Genomic DNA, 13,432 nt, shown 5'->3' with positions numbered 1-13,432 from the left:
GGGCAGAGAGGGGCGCCGGGCAGAGAGGGGCGCCGGGCAGAGAGGGGCGCCGGGCAGAGAGGGGCGCCGGGCAGAGAGGGGCGGCGGGCAGAGAGGGGCGCCGGGCAGGGGGGCACCGGGCAGAGAGGGGCGCCGGGCAGAGGGGCGCCGGGCAGAGAGGAGCCGGGCAGAGAGGAGCCGGGCAGGGGGGCACCGGGCAGAGGGGCGCCGGGCAGAGGGGCACCGGGCAGAGAGGGGCGCCGGGCAGGGGGGCGCCGGGCAGAGAGGGGCGCCGGGCAGGGGGGCGCCGGGCAGAGAGGGGCGCCGGGCAGGGGGGCGCCGGGCAGAGGGGCGCCGGGCAGAGAGGGGCGCCGGGCAGAGAGGGGCGCCGGGCAGAGAGGGGCGCCGGGCAGAGAGGAGCCGGGCAGGGGGGCACCGGGCAGAGAGGGGCGCCGGGCAGAGAGGGGCGCCGGGCAGAGAGGAGCCGGGCAGGGGGGCACCGGGCAGAGGGGCGCCGGGCAGAGGGGCGCCGGGCAGAGGGGCACCGGGCAGAGAGGGGCGCAGGCAGAGAGACGCTGGCAGGCTCGTTCCCTTCCCTGCTCCGTATTCCCAAACATTTTCTTCAATAAGCTGCTTTTTTTTTTAATAAGCTGCTTTGTAGCCGGACACTTTTGAATCGCCAAATCGCAACCGCAATGCCACTCCATTACCGAGCTCAAAGCAACACTGACGACGGGCCTGCGGCTGAAGGGACTGAACTGAGGCCGTAACGCGGGGACGGGGCTGCAGGCGGGCACCCCCCACCCCCCCGACACTGAGCAAAGCACTTTCCCGGAGCGAACCGCTTCTGCGGACACTCAACTCAGAAAACAGCTACTTTAAACTTCATTCCATATATTTAATGTTACGTTCACCAAGATACGTAGACAGAACATCTCTCCTATTCACAACCTCAACTAATGTAATGTTAAAAAGTTAAATACCTCCTCATCTTTGACATTGTTTTATTTCATTTGATAAATAATACTAGGAGTTTATGGGGTTTTCTTTTCCTCAGAAACTCAGAAAGTTGACCCAAAACGCCATTCATCTCACGCCATCTGAGACCTCAAAGGTAAACCGTGTCACCCTCCCGGGGAGAGACCGTGCGGGCCGGGCCGGGCGCTAACCTGCCGCAGGGACACTGGAGTGCACTCAGCTGTTCTCTCCTGCCCCAGCCCCTCCCCCGCACAGGACCCAGAGCGACCTCCTCACACAGAGCACACCATGGCCCTGCGTAAAACTCACATCGGCTTCCTGGTCACTGACTAAAGGCCGCCGCCCTGTCTCCTCTCCTCACTACGGATCCCGTGGTCACTGCACTGGGTGACTCTGGCCTCCAGACAGCCAGGTCCTCAAACACCAATCTACTCAACACGCCTGAGTGCCCAGCACCAGGCCGGTCCCAGGTCCCGGGCAAAGGCAGGGAGCAGCTGAGACAGAGCTCCTGCCCCCCCCAGAGCTAACATCCCAGCACCCCCCACTGAGGCCTCCCTCCAACTTAAAGATTATGAAACGGCGACTGAAGTGCCTACCTGTGGCGTCGGCCAACAAGCAGTGTCACCTAAGAAAGCGTATCCCTATTTACTGAACTTCCGTAGTATTGATTATTGACAAGTAACATTAATAAGTAATGTTTATTATTATTATTTACAAGTGAGAGAGGAGAAGGGAAGGGAGGGGTCTGTTACTCATTGAAACTCGCTCTAGACCAGGAAGGGCACTGGGTTTTTAATCCATTTGTCAAGGTCTCTCCATTGCTGGCTACACAGCTTTTATGTCAGTGACCAAAACGCTCTACTCCAGTTCTGCAAGAATGGAGCTGCTGAGTTTCCAATCATTCCAAAAGCTGAAAGAGTCCTTGCTTTAAAAATCAATTATTGGTGAGCTAAAACGGCAAAAATAAATAAATAAAATAAAATCAATTATTTTACGTTTACAGCAGAAAGGGGTTGACTTTTATAAAACACTGATCCACGATGAAGAGACTTAGAGACAAGGCAAAGCAATGGGGTGTTGTTTATCAAACAGCTTACAGCACAACACCCTGCTCTTAATACAATAAAACTGCGCAGGAATCTGTCCGGGGAGAAGTGATTGGCCCTATACACGCATGCACACATGCGCACGCACACGCACAAAACCCAAGGCTCCATGGCATCCTGTTTCCACACTTTCACCCTGAGATCAGTGTCTCCGTCACCAGGCTGTGAAGCCAGGCGCTGCCTTCGTTCCGGAGCTGCAGCCACCCGTGTCTTGCATGCACGCCACGGACACAGAGGACTGCAGACTAACTGCGAGGGCCAACGAGACCATCGCCGGCAGAGAACCCAGAGAAAATGCCCCCAAGCCACGGGGACCGAAAGCACTGCCCCTCCCCGGAGAGGAGGCTTCACTGTAACCACCAAGGATCAAGGAACGCCAAACGGCTCAACTGCGATGACCTTGTAGTTCTCACATTCGGATTCAGGAGACTCCACAACTCAGCCACACCCTCCGAGAGCGGGGCTCCGGGCTCTCCCATTCCCTTAGGAGAAAGGATTCAGTGCCATTCCGTATTCAGTGCCACTCGGCACGGCCTGGGGGAAGCCCGCACCTCGCAGTGAGCAGGGGGTGGTGAAAGGCCCAAACGGAGCCGGCAGCACAGACAAGCTCCAGCCAGGGAGCTGAAGCCAAAACCCTCTCACAGCGCTCTCTCTCCGGGCAATGAGCTGGTGAGACACACCGCCACTCACTCATTTCACCAGGAACACGGTGCGCTCATCTAGATTCACTTGCTTGAAACTCACCTTGTTAGAGGACTGCAAACATTAGTAACAAAACATTAATGCTCTTTGAACATAATTCATTAGTTTTTAATGATCTATTATTAATAAACAACTACTTATCAACAAGTCTTTTCCGCACGGACCTCCCAGTGGACCTGAGCCCTCTCTCCGGTGCGGCCCTCGCATTCCTGAACGGAACTGCCACAGGCGCCCTCGGCTCCAAACTGGGGAAGGCAGACACGCGGGCAGGCTCCACGTCTCCCCGTCACACTCCTGTCCGTGGTCATGTCTGCAAGGCCAGTGCACACCACGGCGCTGCCTCTCCAGCCCGCCGGCCTCCCCCGGACCCGGGACTGGCCGCCTGCTCGCCCTGCAGGGCGCACCCAGCTGCTGAGAGCTGAATGCTCAGCAGTGCAGGAGGCTGACCTGGGAGCTAAGCTATGGGACTAACTCCTCAACAAGAGGGCGACAGACCTGTGCTCGCCTGGTTTATAAGTTAGTACTTACCAGGGAACCTCTGGGTTACTCCCGAACAGAAACCAGGAATGAAAAAGTGCCCCGATCCTAAAGCATGCCCGGGAGCAGGCAGCCCAGCGCTGTGACCGTGAGGTCCGGGCCCGGGCCCTGGAGGTAAAGCCTGGGCGGCTACTTGCTGGCTCTAAGGGACTTCACTGCTGCCTCAGTGCCAAGGTGTGTTCAAAGCGTGAGAGTTCTCCGGACACGGAGTGAACTGCCAAAAGACTTGACCAATGGTGGCTACCTCTCTTGTAAGTGGACGAATCTTCTGACTTCCCACATCGCACTACTAGGCAGGTCACATTAATATCCCATTCTTCTTCCTAAAAATAAAAATAATTCACTAGGCCTGTCACTGGCTAACTCATTCCGAGAAAAGGAGGGGGAGAGAAACCAAACTCAGACACCACAGTAAGAATCTAAGCTGCTACAACGTTTCTAAATGGCAAATTGGAAATATGTATCAAAATCCTTAAAACTTAGCATGTACTTTGATCCTGCAAATCCACTTCTAGAAAGTTCTCTAAGGATAAAAACCTCACAAGTATATACAGAGCAGAGATGTGTGTAGGGGTGGAGAGTCACTGCTGAGTTATGGTAACAGTGGGGGCAGGGAGTAAACTAATGTATAACAAAAATAAACCGGTTCAGCCGAAACCGGTTTGGCTCAGTGGATAGAGCGTCGGTCTGCGGACTGAAAGGTCCCAGGTTCAATTCCGGTCAGGGGCATGTACATTGGTTGCGGGCACATCCCCGGTAGGGGGTGTGCAAGAGGCAGCTGGTCGATGTTTCTCTCTCATCGATGTTTCTAGCTCTCTGTCCCTCTCCTTTCCTCTCTGTAAAAAGTCAATAAAATATATTTTAAAAAAAATAAAAAAATAAACTGGTTCAGTGATCAAAGCTCCATACAATGGAATGTTCAGTTACTAAACTATTGTAACTGATAATACAGATTCAGATGTTAAGCAAAAACAAAAAAACAGGCTATGAAATAATTATACATGTATATAGCAAGAGCCCATATTTGTTACCAAAAAATTATATATTAAAAACTACACACACACACACTCAAAAGGATTTGATGTTTGATGAGATATGTACTCAGGTAGTGGACTTATGAGCAATTTATAGTTTTCAACTTTTTACTTTTCTATATTTCAGTTTTTCTACCATAAACATGCCTTTCTTTAAAATACCAGGGATATTAGCTGATCATCATAAACAAATTATTAGTTTGGTTCTCAAATATACGATTAAGCTGAACGGATGAAAGTTGGTTGTCTTGAGTACTTAGCAGTATATAAACTTTATTATTCTTCCCATTTTTAACTGAGGAAACTGAGGCATGGAGGGGTCAGACGACTAAATGAAAGTCACAGACTATGTGTGGTCAAACCCAGTGCTCTGGAGGCGGCACTATTAACCACCCAGGGCCCTCAATTGCATAATCAAAGCTGTTACTTGTGGGGCCCATGCTATACTCTCAAACAGTGGTTCTCAACCTTCCTAATGCCGCAACCCTTTAATACAGTTCCTCATGTTGTGGTGACCCCCCAACCATAAAATTATTTTCTTTGCTACTTCATAACTGTTATGAATCATAATGTAAATATGTTTTCCGATGGTCTTAGGCGACCCACAGTTTGAGAACCGCTGCTGTAGAGCCTAAGACCATCGGAAAACAGAGATATTTACATTACGATTCATTAGCAGTAGCAAAATTACAGTTATGAAGTAGCAACGGAAATAATTTTATGGTTGGGGGTCACCACAACATGAGGAACTGTATTAAAGGGTCAAGGCATTAGAAAGGTTGAGAACCACTGCTCTAAAAGAAGGAAGTGATGGTCATATTTTATTAGTAGAGAAAACAAAATTGGAAAATGTGCCAATTTTCTGTGTTTTTGGAAACCAATCCTTAGAGCATTATGTTGGGCTTATACAGCTTACAAAGTGGTATTTTGACATAGTGATAACATAGTCATTGACCACTATACTGTGGCTTAAGTTTACATTTGGAGTCTCTAAGCAAATGTGTTGGGAGGAGTCTTCTTCCCAGCTCATCACCTCCAGCACTCTATGATGGGAAAGGCTGTCTCCTTTCTGAGCCAATCAAGTTTCCGGAAATGACTGGGGAATCGTACTTGTGGCTCTTATTTCTGCAATCAGTGATACTAAGTGATAAACATAACTTTACAAGTAACGGTTTTAAAATGTGGTCTCACTGCAATGTAGTTCACTCATAAACTTCAGTGAGTTCCTCCAGGCACTATTCTAGGCGCTGGGGATACAATGATGACGCATGCGCCTGCCCTATGGAAGGTTTAGTACGCAGGTTACACATCCGAAGGTCATCCTTTTTATTAGCAGCCTAAGGTGAAAAAGCATTGTTACTCGAAAAACTTGCTCTATCCACTCCAAGAGACAGGTTTTAGGAAACTCAGTGAGAAGGAAGCATAACACCAACTGGAGTCTGATTCTGAGGGGAGATGACAAATACCCGTATTTTGAACAAGAACCTCAGCTCATGCAGCTGTAAGTGATCTGAGGTCCATGCTCGGAGAAACCCACCAGCAACGAGAGCCATTCAGAAGGGAATGGCCATTCAGAAGACAAAACTCCACAGCAGTGGAATTTGAACTGAGTAATAAACCCAACCCTCTTGTGATTAATTCATTCTTTGCACTGGTAATTGACAACTCTAGCAAATTAAAAAGATGGGTTAGAGTAGAGGAATTTACCAGCACCTCCTCCTTAGCCTCTTACAGGAGATTTAAATTTGCCTCACTCTAGGCATTTGGGGAAAAGAGAAACTTAAGTAGAGGTCTACTACCGATATTAGAGATAAGCACTGAGAAAAAGAAAATCGTGAGTCATCTGAAAGGAAAAAAAATGCTGAGGGACAGACGTTTTGCGGAACTACTACCACTCGTGTTATGCCCCGTTTCACAATGCCTGGCATCTGGACAATCCTCAGGTTCCAAAGTACATCACAGCCTTGTCAGTTCCCTCTCCTGCTCAGGCAGTGATAGTGGTTTGGTGACCGCACCGCGTCCCGCAGCAGCTTCAATGCACTCACTCTTAGGTTTAGAAATACCTTTAAAGGAAAGTTCCATCAGAAACTCCTCACTGGAGCTACTTAAAGGAGTTTCACAAATAGTTTTAATGCCATCACTCCTGTCCCATATTTCTCAATGTAGATTACTTAAAAGTTCCTGGGTTCTCATCAAGCCTCCTACAGACAGAATTCAATATTTTCTTTTTTTTTTAATTTATCTTTATTGTTGAAAGGATTACAGATGCCCCCCCCTTTTTTCCCTCTGACCCCCACTCTCAATATTTTAAGACAATATAAATGTTTCAAGTAAACTATTAAAAGGAATTAAAAGAAAAATATAGTTCTCAGAAATAGAAATCATAACTTTGAGGGGTGTTTAAGCACCTTAAGTCACCTCCTAACAAGGGCATCCCAACAAACACACGCCTATTCTAGAGGTAAGAGGAGCACCCCATCAGCCAGCTGGGCCCCGTTCCTGCCCCCAGACCCCCTCCACCCCCCAATCCGGGAGGTCGCCCAGCCTGCCCCTCATCTGGTCAAAGGATTAGTAGAGAAACTGCCTCCCCGCGGACAGGCTGACTCCCCAGGTGCAGTCATTCGGCGGCATTTGTCTTTATTATCTACACGTTTCACGGACTTGTTTCCAGGATCTGTGCGCCCCTGGCCGCGCAGCGCAGGGTGCCGGCGGACGGGCACAAAGAAACGCGTCTGCCGGGGTCGGCGCAGCCTGGGCCGGCTCGGCCAGGGCGAAGTTCCCGGGAAACTTTCCCACCGGAGGCTGCCAGCCCTCCGCCGCCTCCCGCTGCAGGGAAGCCCGGCTCCGTCCCTCCCGGGCCCAGCCTCCGCGCCGGCTCGCACAAAAGGTGCCCGAGGACGTGTGCCCGCCCAGCTGTTCGCGGACCCGGAGGCAAACCCAGCCCTCCCGCGGCGGTTTCCATTCCGGGGGCTCTGGTCCCAGCTCCCCGTTCCAGCGAGCGGAGCCCGCAGGGAGCTCCGGGCCGCCCGGGGGCCCGTGCGGGTGCGCGGGGAAGGGAGCGGACACCGGGGACGCGCTCCCGGCGCACGGAGGGGCCCGCGGCAGCCCGGGGCGCGGAGCAGCCGGCCGGCGGCGACCCCTGCCCGGCACGCACCGGGCTGGGCCGGCGCACGAGGAGCCGGGACCCGAGGCCGGCAGAGGCGGGCGGCGCGCGGCCGCTCCCCGCGGGCTCCGGATCCCGGGAGGCGGGCGGGGAGGCGAGGCTTGGCCGGCGCGCCGCGCTCCGGCGGCCGAGGGCAGCGAGGTCAGCCCTGAGGGACCGACCGGCTGCCCCCCGACCCCCCGGGGAGGGAGGGGCCCCGCCCGGCCGACAGGGGCTGCGGACTCCCATTCAACCCAAAGCCCGTTCCGCGGCCGCCACCCCTTCCGCGCGCCGCGGCCCCTCGGCCTCCGGGCGCCCGCCAGCCGGCCGCCCCCGGGAGGATGGGAAGGACGAGGCGAGGGGCCGCCGTGGCCGCGCCTCCCGGGCGCGCGGCGAAGGCTGAAGGGCGGCCCTCGGGACGGGAGCCCCGGGCGGCCATCGCGCCGACCCCCGCGCGGACCCCCGCCCGCCGCGTCCCCGGCCCAGGCCGCCGTGCAGCCCGCTCCTCACCTCATGTCAGGGCGGGTCCGCGCTGCCGCCCCCGGGACAAATCAGTGCAGCTCGCTCGCCGCGGGGAGGGACGCAGGAGCCGCAGCCCCGCACACCATCCCCGCCCGCCCGCCCGCCTCTCCGGGCGTCCCCGAGTCCGCGAGGGGCTCTCCCTCGCGAGCCGCCGTACTACGGAGCAACCAAGCTGCGCGCCCTCCCGCTCCCCGCTCCTCTCTACCTCCGCCGCGCCCTCCCTCGCTCCCTCGCTCCCGCCTATCTGCTCATCTCGCTCCGCGGCCTGCCCCGCCCATCCACCCTCCGTCTCCGCCCACAGGTGGGCGGGGACACACAGCCTGCCAATCGGAAGAAGGGGTCCGCACCTCCTCACCGCCCCTCGCCTCTAGCACCGCCCACCTAGGGAGCCCATAGAGGGGAACCAATAAAGATGAAAGAGGACGGAGTGACATTCCAGTAAACCAATCATCAAGCGCAAAGGAGGCGGGCACAAGATTCTCCTTCCCCGCCCCCCTCCAGAAGGCGTAACCACAAGCTTCCGATCTGGGATCAGTGCGTCTGTCCTTTGGCATGCGAGACACTAGTTTGGAGGCATCCAACTAATCTAGTTTAAGGAAGATTTTAAAGAAGAGGATAACTAAGGCGAAAAGGAAGGCGGTAAGGCAAACGGTTGGAATGAAAGATGGTGTGGTCTTTAACTGAAATTTGCATAAAACGGAACCATCCAGGTGTCTACAACTTCACCCATTTATTGGTAGCCCCTGTGAGCAGAGCATGCCGGGAGATGTAGTTCCGAGTTCGGTTGCGATGGCGGTCTCGACAGCTCCGGGAGTCCGGGAGTGACGAGCGGCCTGGCCAATGGGAGTAGGGTCTGGGCCAGCGGGGGCGGGCTCTCTGCAGAAGGACTCGGAGGTGGCAGTGGCGAAGGGGCAGGCCGTTAGCGCCTCTCGGAAGCAGGTGAGTCCCGGTCGGTGCGCCGTGCGTCCTGGGAAACGCGGCTTTGGACCAAAGATCGATAGACGCCCCGCGGAACCCTCCAGCTCCGGGGCGGATGGAGGTTCGCGCCGCACCCCAACCTCAGACGCCCTCGGGCCCGGGCCTAGCTTGCGGAGCTGAGGCCGTCGAGGGGCGGGGAAGACTGATCTGGCGATTTCCTTCCCGGTCCTTCCTCGCAGGTCTTCTCTCTGTTTGCATCTCGCTCCCCCTTTAAAGGAGGCAAAGGTCTGCAAGTCCCCTTCACTGAGTCCCCCACCTGCTTCCCCCACCTGCCGCATTTTGTCCCCGTAATTTGAGTTTATTTTTCTTTCTCCCCGACTCCTGCCACCGCTTCCTCCCCCTTCACTTTCCTTTTGGGAGCAGGTACCTAAATGAAGCAAGGCCATTCGCATTCCTGTGACTTTAGGGCCAGGACTGCCTCTTCAGCTGAACAGCTGATCCCCGGGAGCCAGCGTGAGCACCACCTCGCCACACGGCCCGGGGCAGCTGGGGTCCAGGGGGTGGGCGGGGCTCCCAGGTGCTGATTCTCCATCAGCTCTGTCCAAGCAGAGAGAAGGCGAGCCACTGCTGTAACTTTAACTTTGGTGATATCAGTATTTTTTAAAAAACATGAAAAGAAGCACGTGAAATTAATTTTAATTTTTTATTTAGCCCAGTATTTCCCCAAAAAAAATTATCATTTCAACAATAAACAAATGTTTTTCATTGAGATAGTAGGCGTTCTTTTTTCCTATTGTCTTTGAAAACTGATGTGTTTTTACATTTACAGCACATCCCCATTCCGGCTACACACAGCTCCAGGGCTCCTTAGCCACCTGTGGCCAGTGGCCATCCCTGTTGGGCCCGCAGATCCAGGTGATACAGTTTCCCCTGCAGGAGCTCCAAGGTGTCCAGGCTCGGGTTGCATGTGACCAAACCCTTTGAGATGGGCGTCAGGACCGCGCAGAGGTTCTCGGCCCAACTTACAGAAGTAACAGTAACAACAGCCGGCCCTTACTGAACGCTTGTTTTAGGGAGTGCTTTGCATATATCATTTAATCCTTATTGCAACCCTTGCCATAACTACTACCTCTGGTTTATAGGTCTGAAGGTTAAAATTAAGTAGCCCAGAGTCATATAGCTAGCAAGTAGGAGAACCAGGATTCAGACTCTCCGTTATGATTTCTAAATCCTGTCTGTCAACCACTCAGGGTACAGTTACTTCCTTTTGTCACTAATTTCATGCCATTGATGCCTCTGCTCCAGTTTATGCCAGGGGATGAGTTGTTCAGATTTGAAACAAAGGATTCCCTGTAGAAGGTCAAGTTGCCTGTCAGTTGCACTGAAATAGTTTGGTAGTTTTACAACTCTCGGTGCTGTGTGTTCAAAATCAAAGTTCTGGACTGAAGAGGGGTGTTAAAAACATGGAGAGATTTAGGCTTCTGGAGAGGCACTATTCCTTGGGCAGCAGTAGTGTGTCTTGATTCATTGGTGAACCTCCGTGAAGATGGGAAAATTTAGGAATTCTTAAAATGTTTCACTATGGAATCATGGTGTGTTTCGTTTTGTTTTTGGTGAAATCATTTTTTAATTGGAAAAAATTAATGTTTTCTTGCTCATGGGAACTTCACATAGAATATTTGAAAGACAACTTTACTAGTGATTTTTCTAGACGCAATGAACTTGGAACTAAGGAGAGGTTTTGTGAATAGAAGAGTAAAAATACATATAGCCACACATGCTAAAATATGGTATTTTGCAAAATAATTTTCTTCTAACTTTATACATTACAATAAATTTGACATTTTGTAGATTATTTCTCTTGATTGTGAATTTATTAGTAAATAATCAAAATTGCAATTTCTATTTTGCATCTGAAGCAAGAGATGGTTTCATTAAGATGCTGTAGTGAGGTCAGGTGGGGCAGCTCAGCTGGTAAGAGCGTCGTCCTGATACACCAAGGTTGCAGGTTCGATTCTTGTCAGGGCACGTGCAAGAATCCACCTATGAATGAGGCATAATAAGTGGCACAACAAATTAGTGTCTCTCTCTCTTTCTGTCTCTCTCTCTGTCTCTCTCTCTCTCTCTCTCTCTCTCTCTTTCTCCCCCCCTCTCTCTACTGTCTTTTCTCTCCCTCCTGTCCTCTCGCTCTAAAATCAATCAGTAAATTTTTTTTAAAGATTCTGTGGTGAATTGAAAAATTAAATAGGCATTTACAAACTGCAATAACAATAGTGGAGAAGACTGGTGAAGCCCGTTGGGAGGAGGGAAAGTGGGGTAGAGACTGGAAGATCCCTCAGTTGCTGAGGTCCCTCCTCACCACCTGCGTGGTCGCAGGGTCACATGATTAAGCCAGCCTCAGGAGAAGACTGTCGTTCAGCACCACATTGGCCCACTGTTTCCATGGCACACGAGAGGAATATGTGATGCTAACTCGTCAGATAAATGGAAGTTACGTTTCTGTTGTTCTGGGACTTACTATATTAAATGGCCCTACATTGACGAGTCACTGGGCCAAAGATTTCTGTTCCTTACAATAATGACCCTCCCACCCCCAACCTATCACTCACCCCCTAGAGGTACTGGCAGGAGAATGCCTCCAATAAGAAAATTAAGTGTAGGTCAGTAAATAATAAAAGTTAAGCTCTCTTGGAGGCAAAAGAGTTAATGAAAAAAAATTTTGAGATTCAGAAGTCGTTGGGAGCCACTGTTCTAGACGGACATGTTTGAAACCACTTGTTGCGCAGATAGGCAGCGATTTGACATCTGCAAGCAAAAGCCTTTTTTTTTTTTTTTTTTTTTTGCTTCTGCCTAAAGCCTATGTCAAAAAGGAAAAATTATCCTTTCCTAATTCTTCACCTGTCTTTCGATCTCAGGTTGTGTGAGATATAAAGATTGTGCCCCCACGCATGCAAACTCAGTTGAATGCCTAAGTATGTGGAACAAGAAATCCATGGTTCATTCTCTCTCTCTCTCTCTCTCTCTCTCTCTCTCTCTCTCTCTCTCTCCCCTCCCCCCTCTCTCCCCCTGTTTCTTTCTCTCTAAAGTCAATCAATTAAAAAAACCACCTTAACATTAAGCCACCTCTTCAGTATAGCTGAAGATTTCTCCCTCCAGCTATATCAAGCTGCAGTGCACCCGTCCTGGCATAGCGGTGAGCTCGGGGGCCACGTTTGAGAATTGATTTATCTGTTTTTCTGTAGCCTGGCTGCTTGACGATACCTACGCTTTCCTTGAAACAAGATGAGGGTGGGTTAGAGATCTTATACCTGAACCCTGAAGCGCAAGTGGCCACAGTATTACGAAGTCTGTGTTGGGGAACAGTAGAAATTTGAGTATATAAAGAGTTGGACTTTCGGGAATTAAGTTGTCCACAGAGTAACAGACGGGTTGGATGAGAGGAAGGAAGGAAGCCGTTCAGCGGCCGGTGGCCATAGCCCAGGCCTGAGGCATTACACTTAGCACATCAGGTGTGCTAACACCCGTCAGAACATGAAATGAGCAGGAGAGCTAGAATCTCAAAAGAAAAGGGAAGGTTTATGGTCTAACCTCATGCAGAGGAGGGATTGTGACAGACTCTCAGATGTCCTTGGTGACTGAAGAATGGCCAGCAAATCTCATTTTGGAGAAAGATGAGTCCAGCTTTATGTCCTTGAATGTGAGACTGACCTGATACTCAGAACGCTTTTGGTCTGAAGGTGCAGATAAGGAACGATCTGTAGAGGTTTCATTTACAATTATTAATAGATGAGCTCCTGGGGGGTTAAGCGTAGCAGGAGAGCAAGTAGAGTTCATGTTGCCGTTACAACTAAGATGATGCCATTGGAAATGTCTTCCCATCGGTTCTTTTTAGAATTCCTTAAAAGATCAGTACTTTACTAACTGCTTTCTTTAAGTGTTATTTATAGCAAATGTTTCATTTCTTCAAAGTCCTCTGCTTTGTACCAAAAATTATTTAAAACAGGTGTCTTAACTTTTGTTTCTCCAGATTTTCTAATAGGTTTCATGTGGACCATTATAAATGTATAAAGTATTACAAACATAATCCTCAATTTGTAGATTTAAGTCCAACATATTTAAAATCTAATGTACCTGGAAAAATTAACCTACAGTTTTAACTGTAGGTTGTTATGCTTTTTATAGGGCATATCAGCCTACTTTTTAAAATATATATATTTTTTTTATTTCCGAGAGGAAGGGAGAGGGAGAGAGAGATAGAAACATCAATGATGAGAGAGAATCACCGATTGGCTGCCTCCTGCACGTCCCACACTGGGGACCGATCCCGCAACCTGGGCCTGGGCCCTGATGGGGAATCAAACCATGACTTCCTGGTTCACAAGTTGACACTCAATCACTGAGCCATGCTGGCCGGGCCAGCCTACATTTTTAAACAGGTTTATTTTCATTTAAAAGTTTTATGTAGCACTTCTTTGATAAAGGAAAGTTAAGAGTAGAACATAGGAGTGAGAGAT

The 13,432-nt window shown here is 50.9% G+C and overlaps 2 protein-coding genes across 8 annotated transcripts in view; one reads left to right on the top strand and one right to left on the bottom strand.

Moving 5' to 3' along the window:
• The window catches only part of ITSN1 (intersectin 1), a 123,145-nt gene extending 114,937 nt beyond the window's left edge, over window positions 1-8,208 (bottom strand). Inside the window, exon 1 of the mRNA XM_079762187.1 lies at window positions 7,989-8,208. The gene's annotated coding sequence lies outside the window, so the exon portion shown is untranslated. The remainder of the gene's footprint in view (window positions 1-7,988) is intronic.
• A 315-nt stretch (window positions 8,209-8,523) lies between these two features.
• CRYZL1 (crystallin zeta like 1) overlaps window positions 8,524-13,432 on the top strand; it is a 32,353-nt gene continuing 27,444 nt past the window's right edge. For 6 of the 7 annotated variants that reach the window (XR_013813008.1, XR_013813009.1, XM_079762199.1 and 3 more), the window contains exon 1: window positions 8,866-8,939. The gene's annotated coding sequence lies outside the window, so the exon portion shown is untranslated. Of the gene's footprint in view, window positions 8,640-8,865; window positions 8,940-13,432 lie in introns of those variants that run through there. The other variant, XM_079762200.1, reaches the window with a different exon arrangement.

This window comes from Cnephaeus nilssonii, assembly GCF_951640355.1.
Source record: "Cnephaeus nilssonii genome assembly, chromosome: 3".
Lineage (NCBI taxonomy): Eukaryota > Metazoa > Chordata > Mammalia > Chiroptera > Vespertilionidae > Cnephaeus > Cnephaeus nilssonii.
The sequence above is the reverse complement of the archived record's forward strand: the minus strand, read 5'-3'. Positions and strand labels throughout refer to the sequence as shown.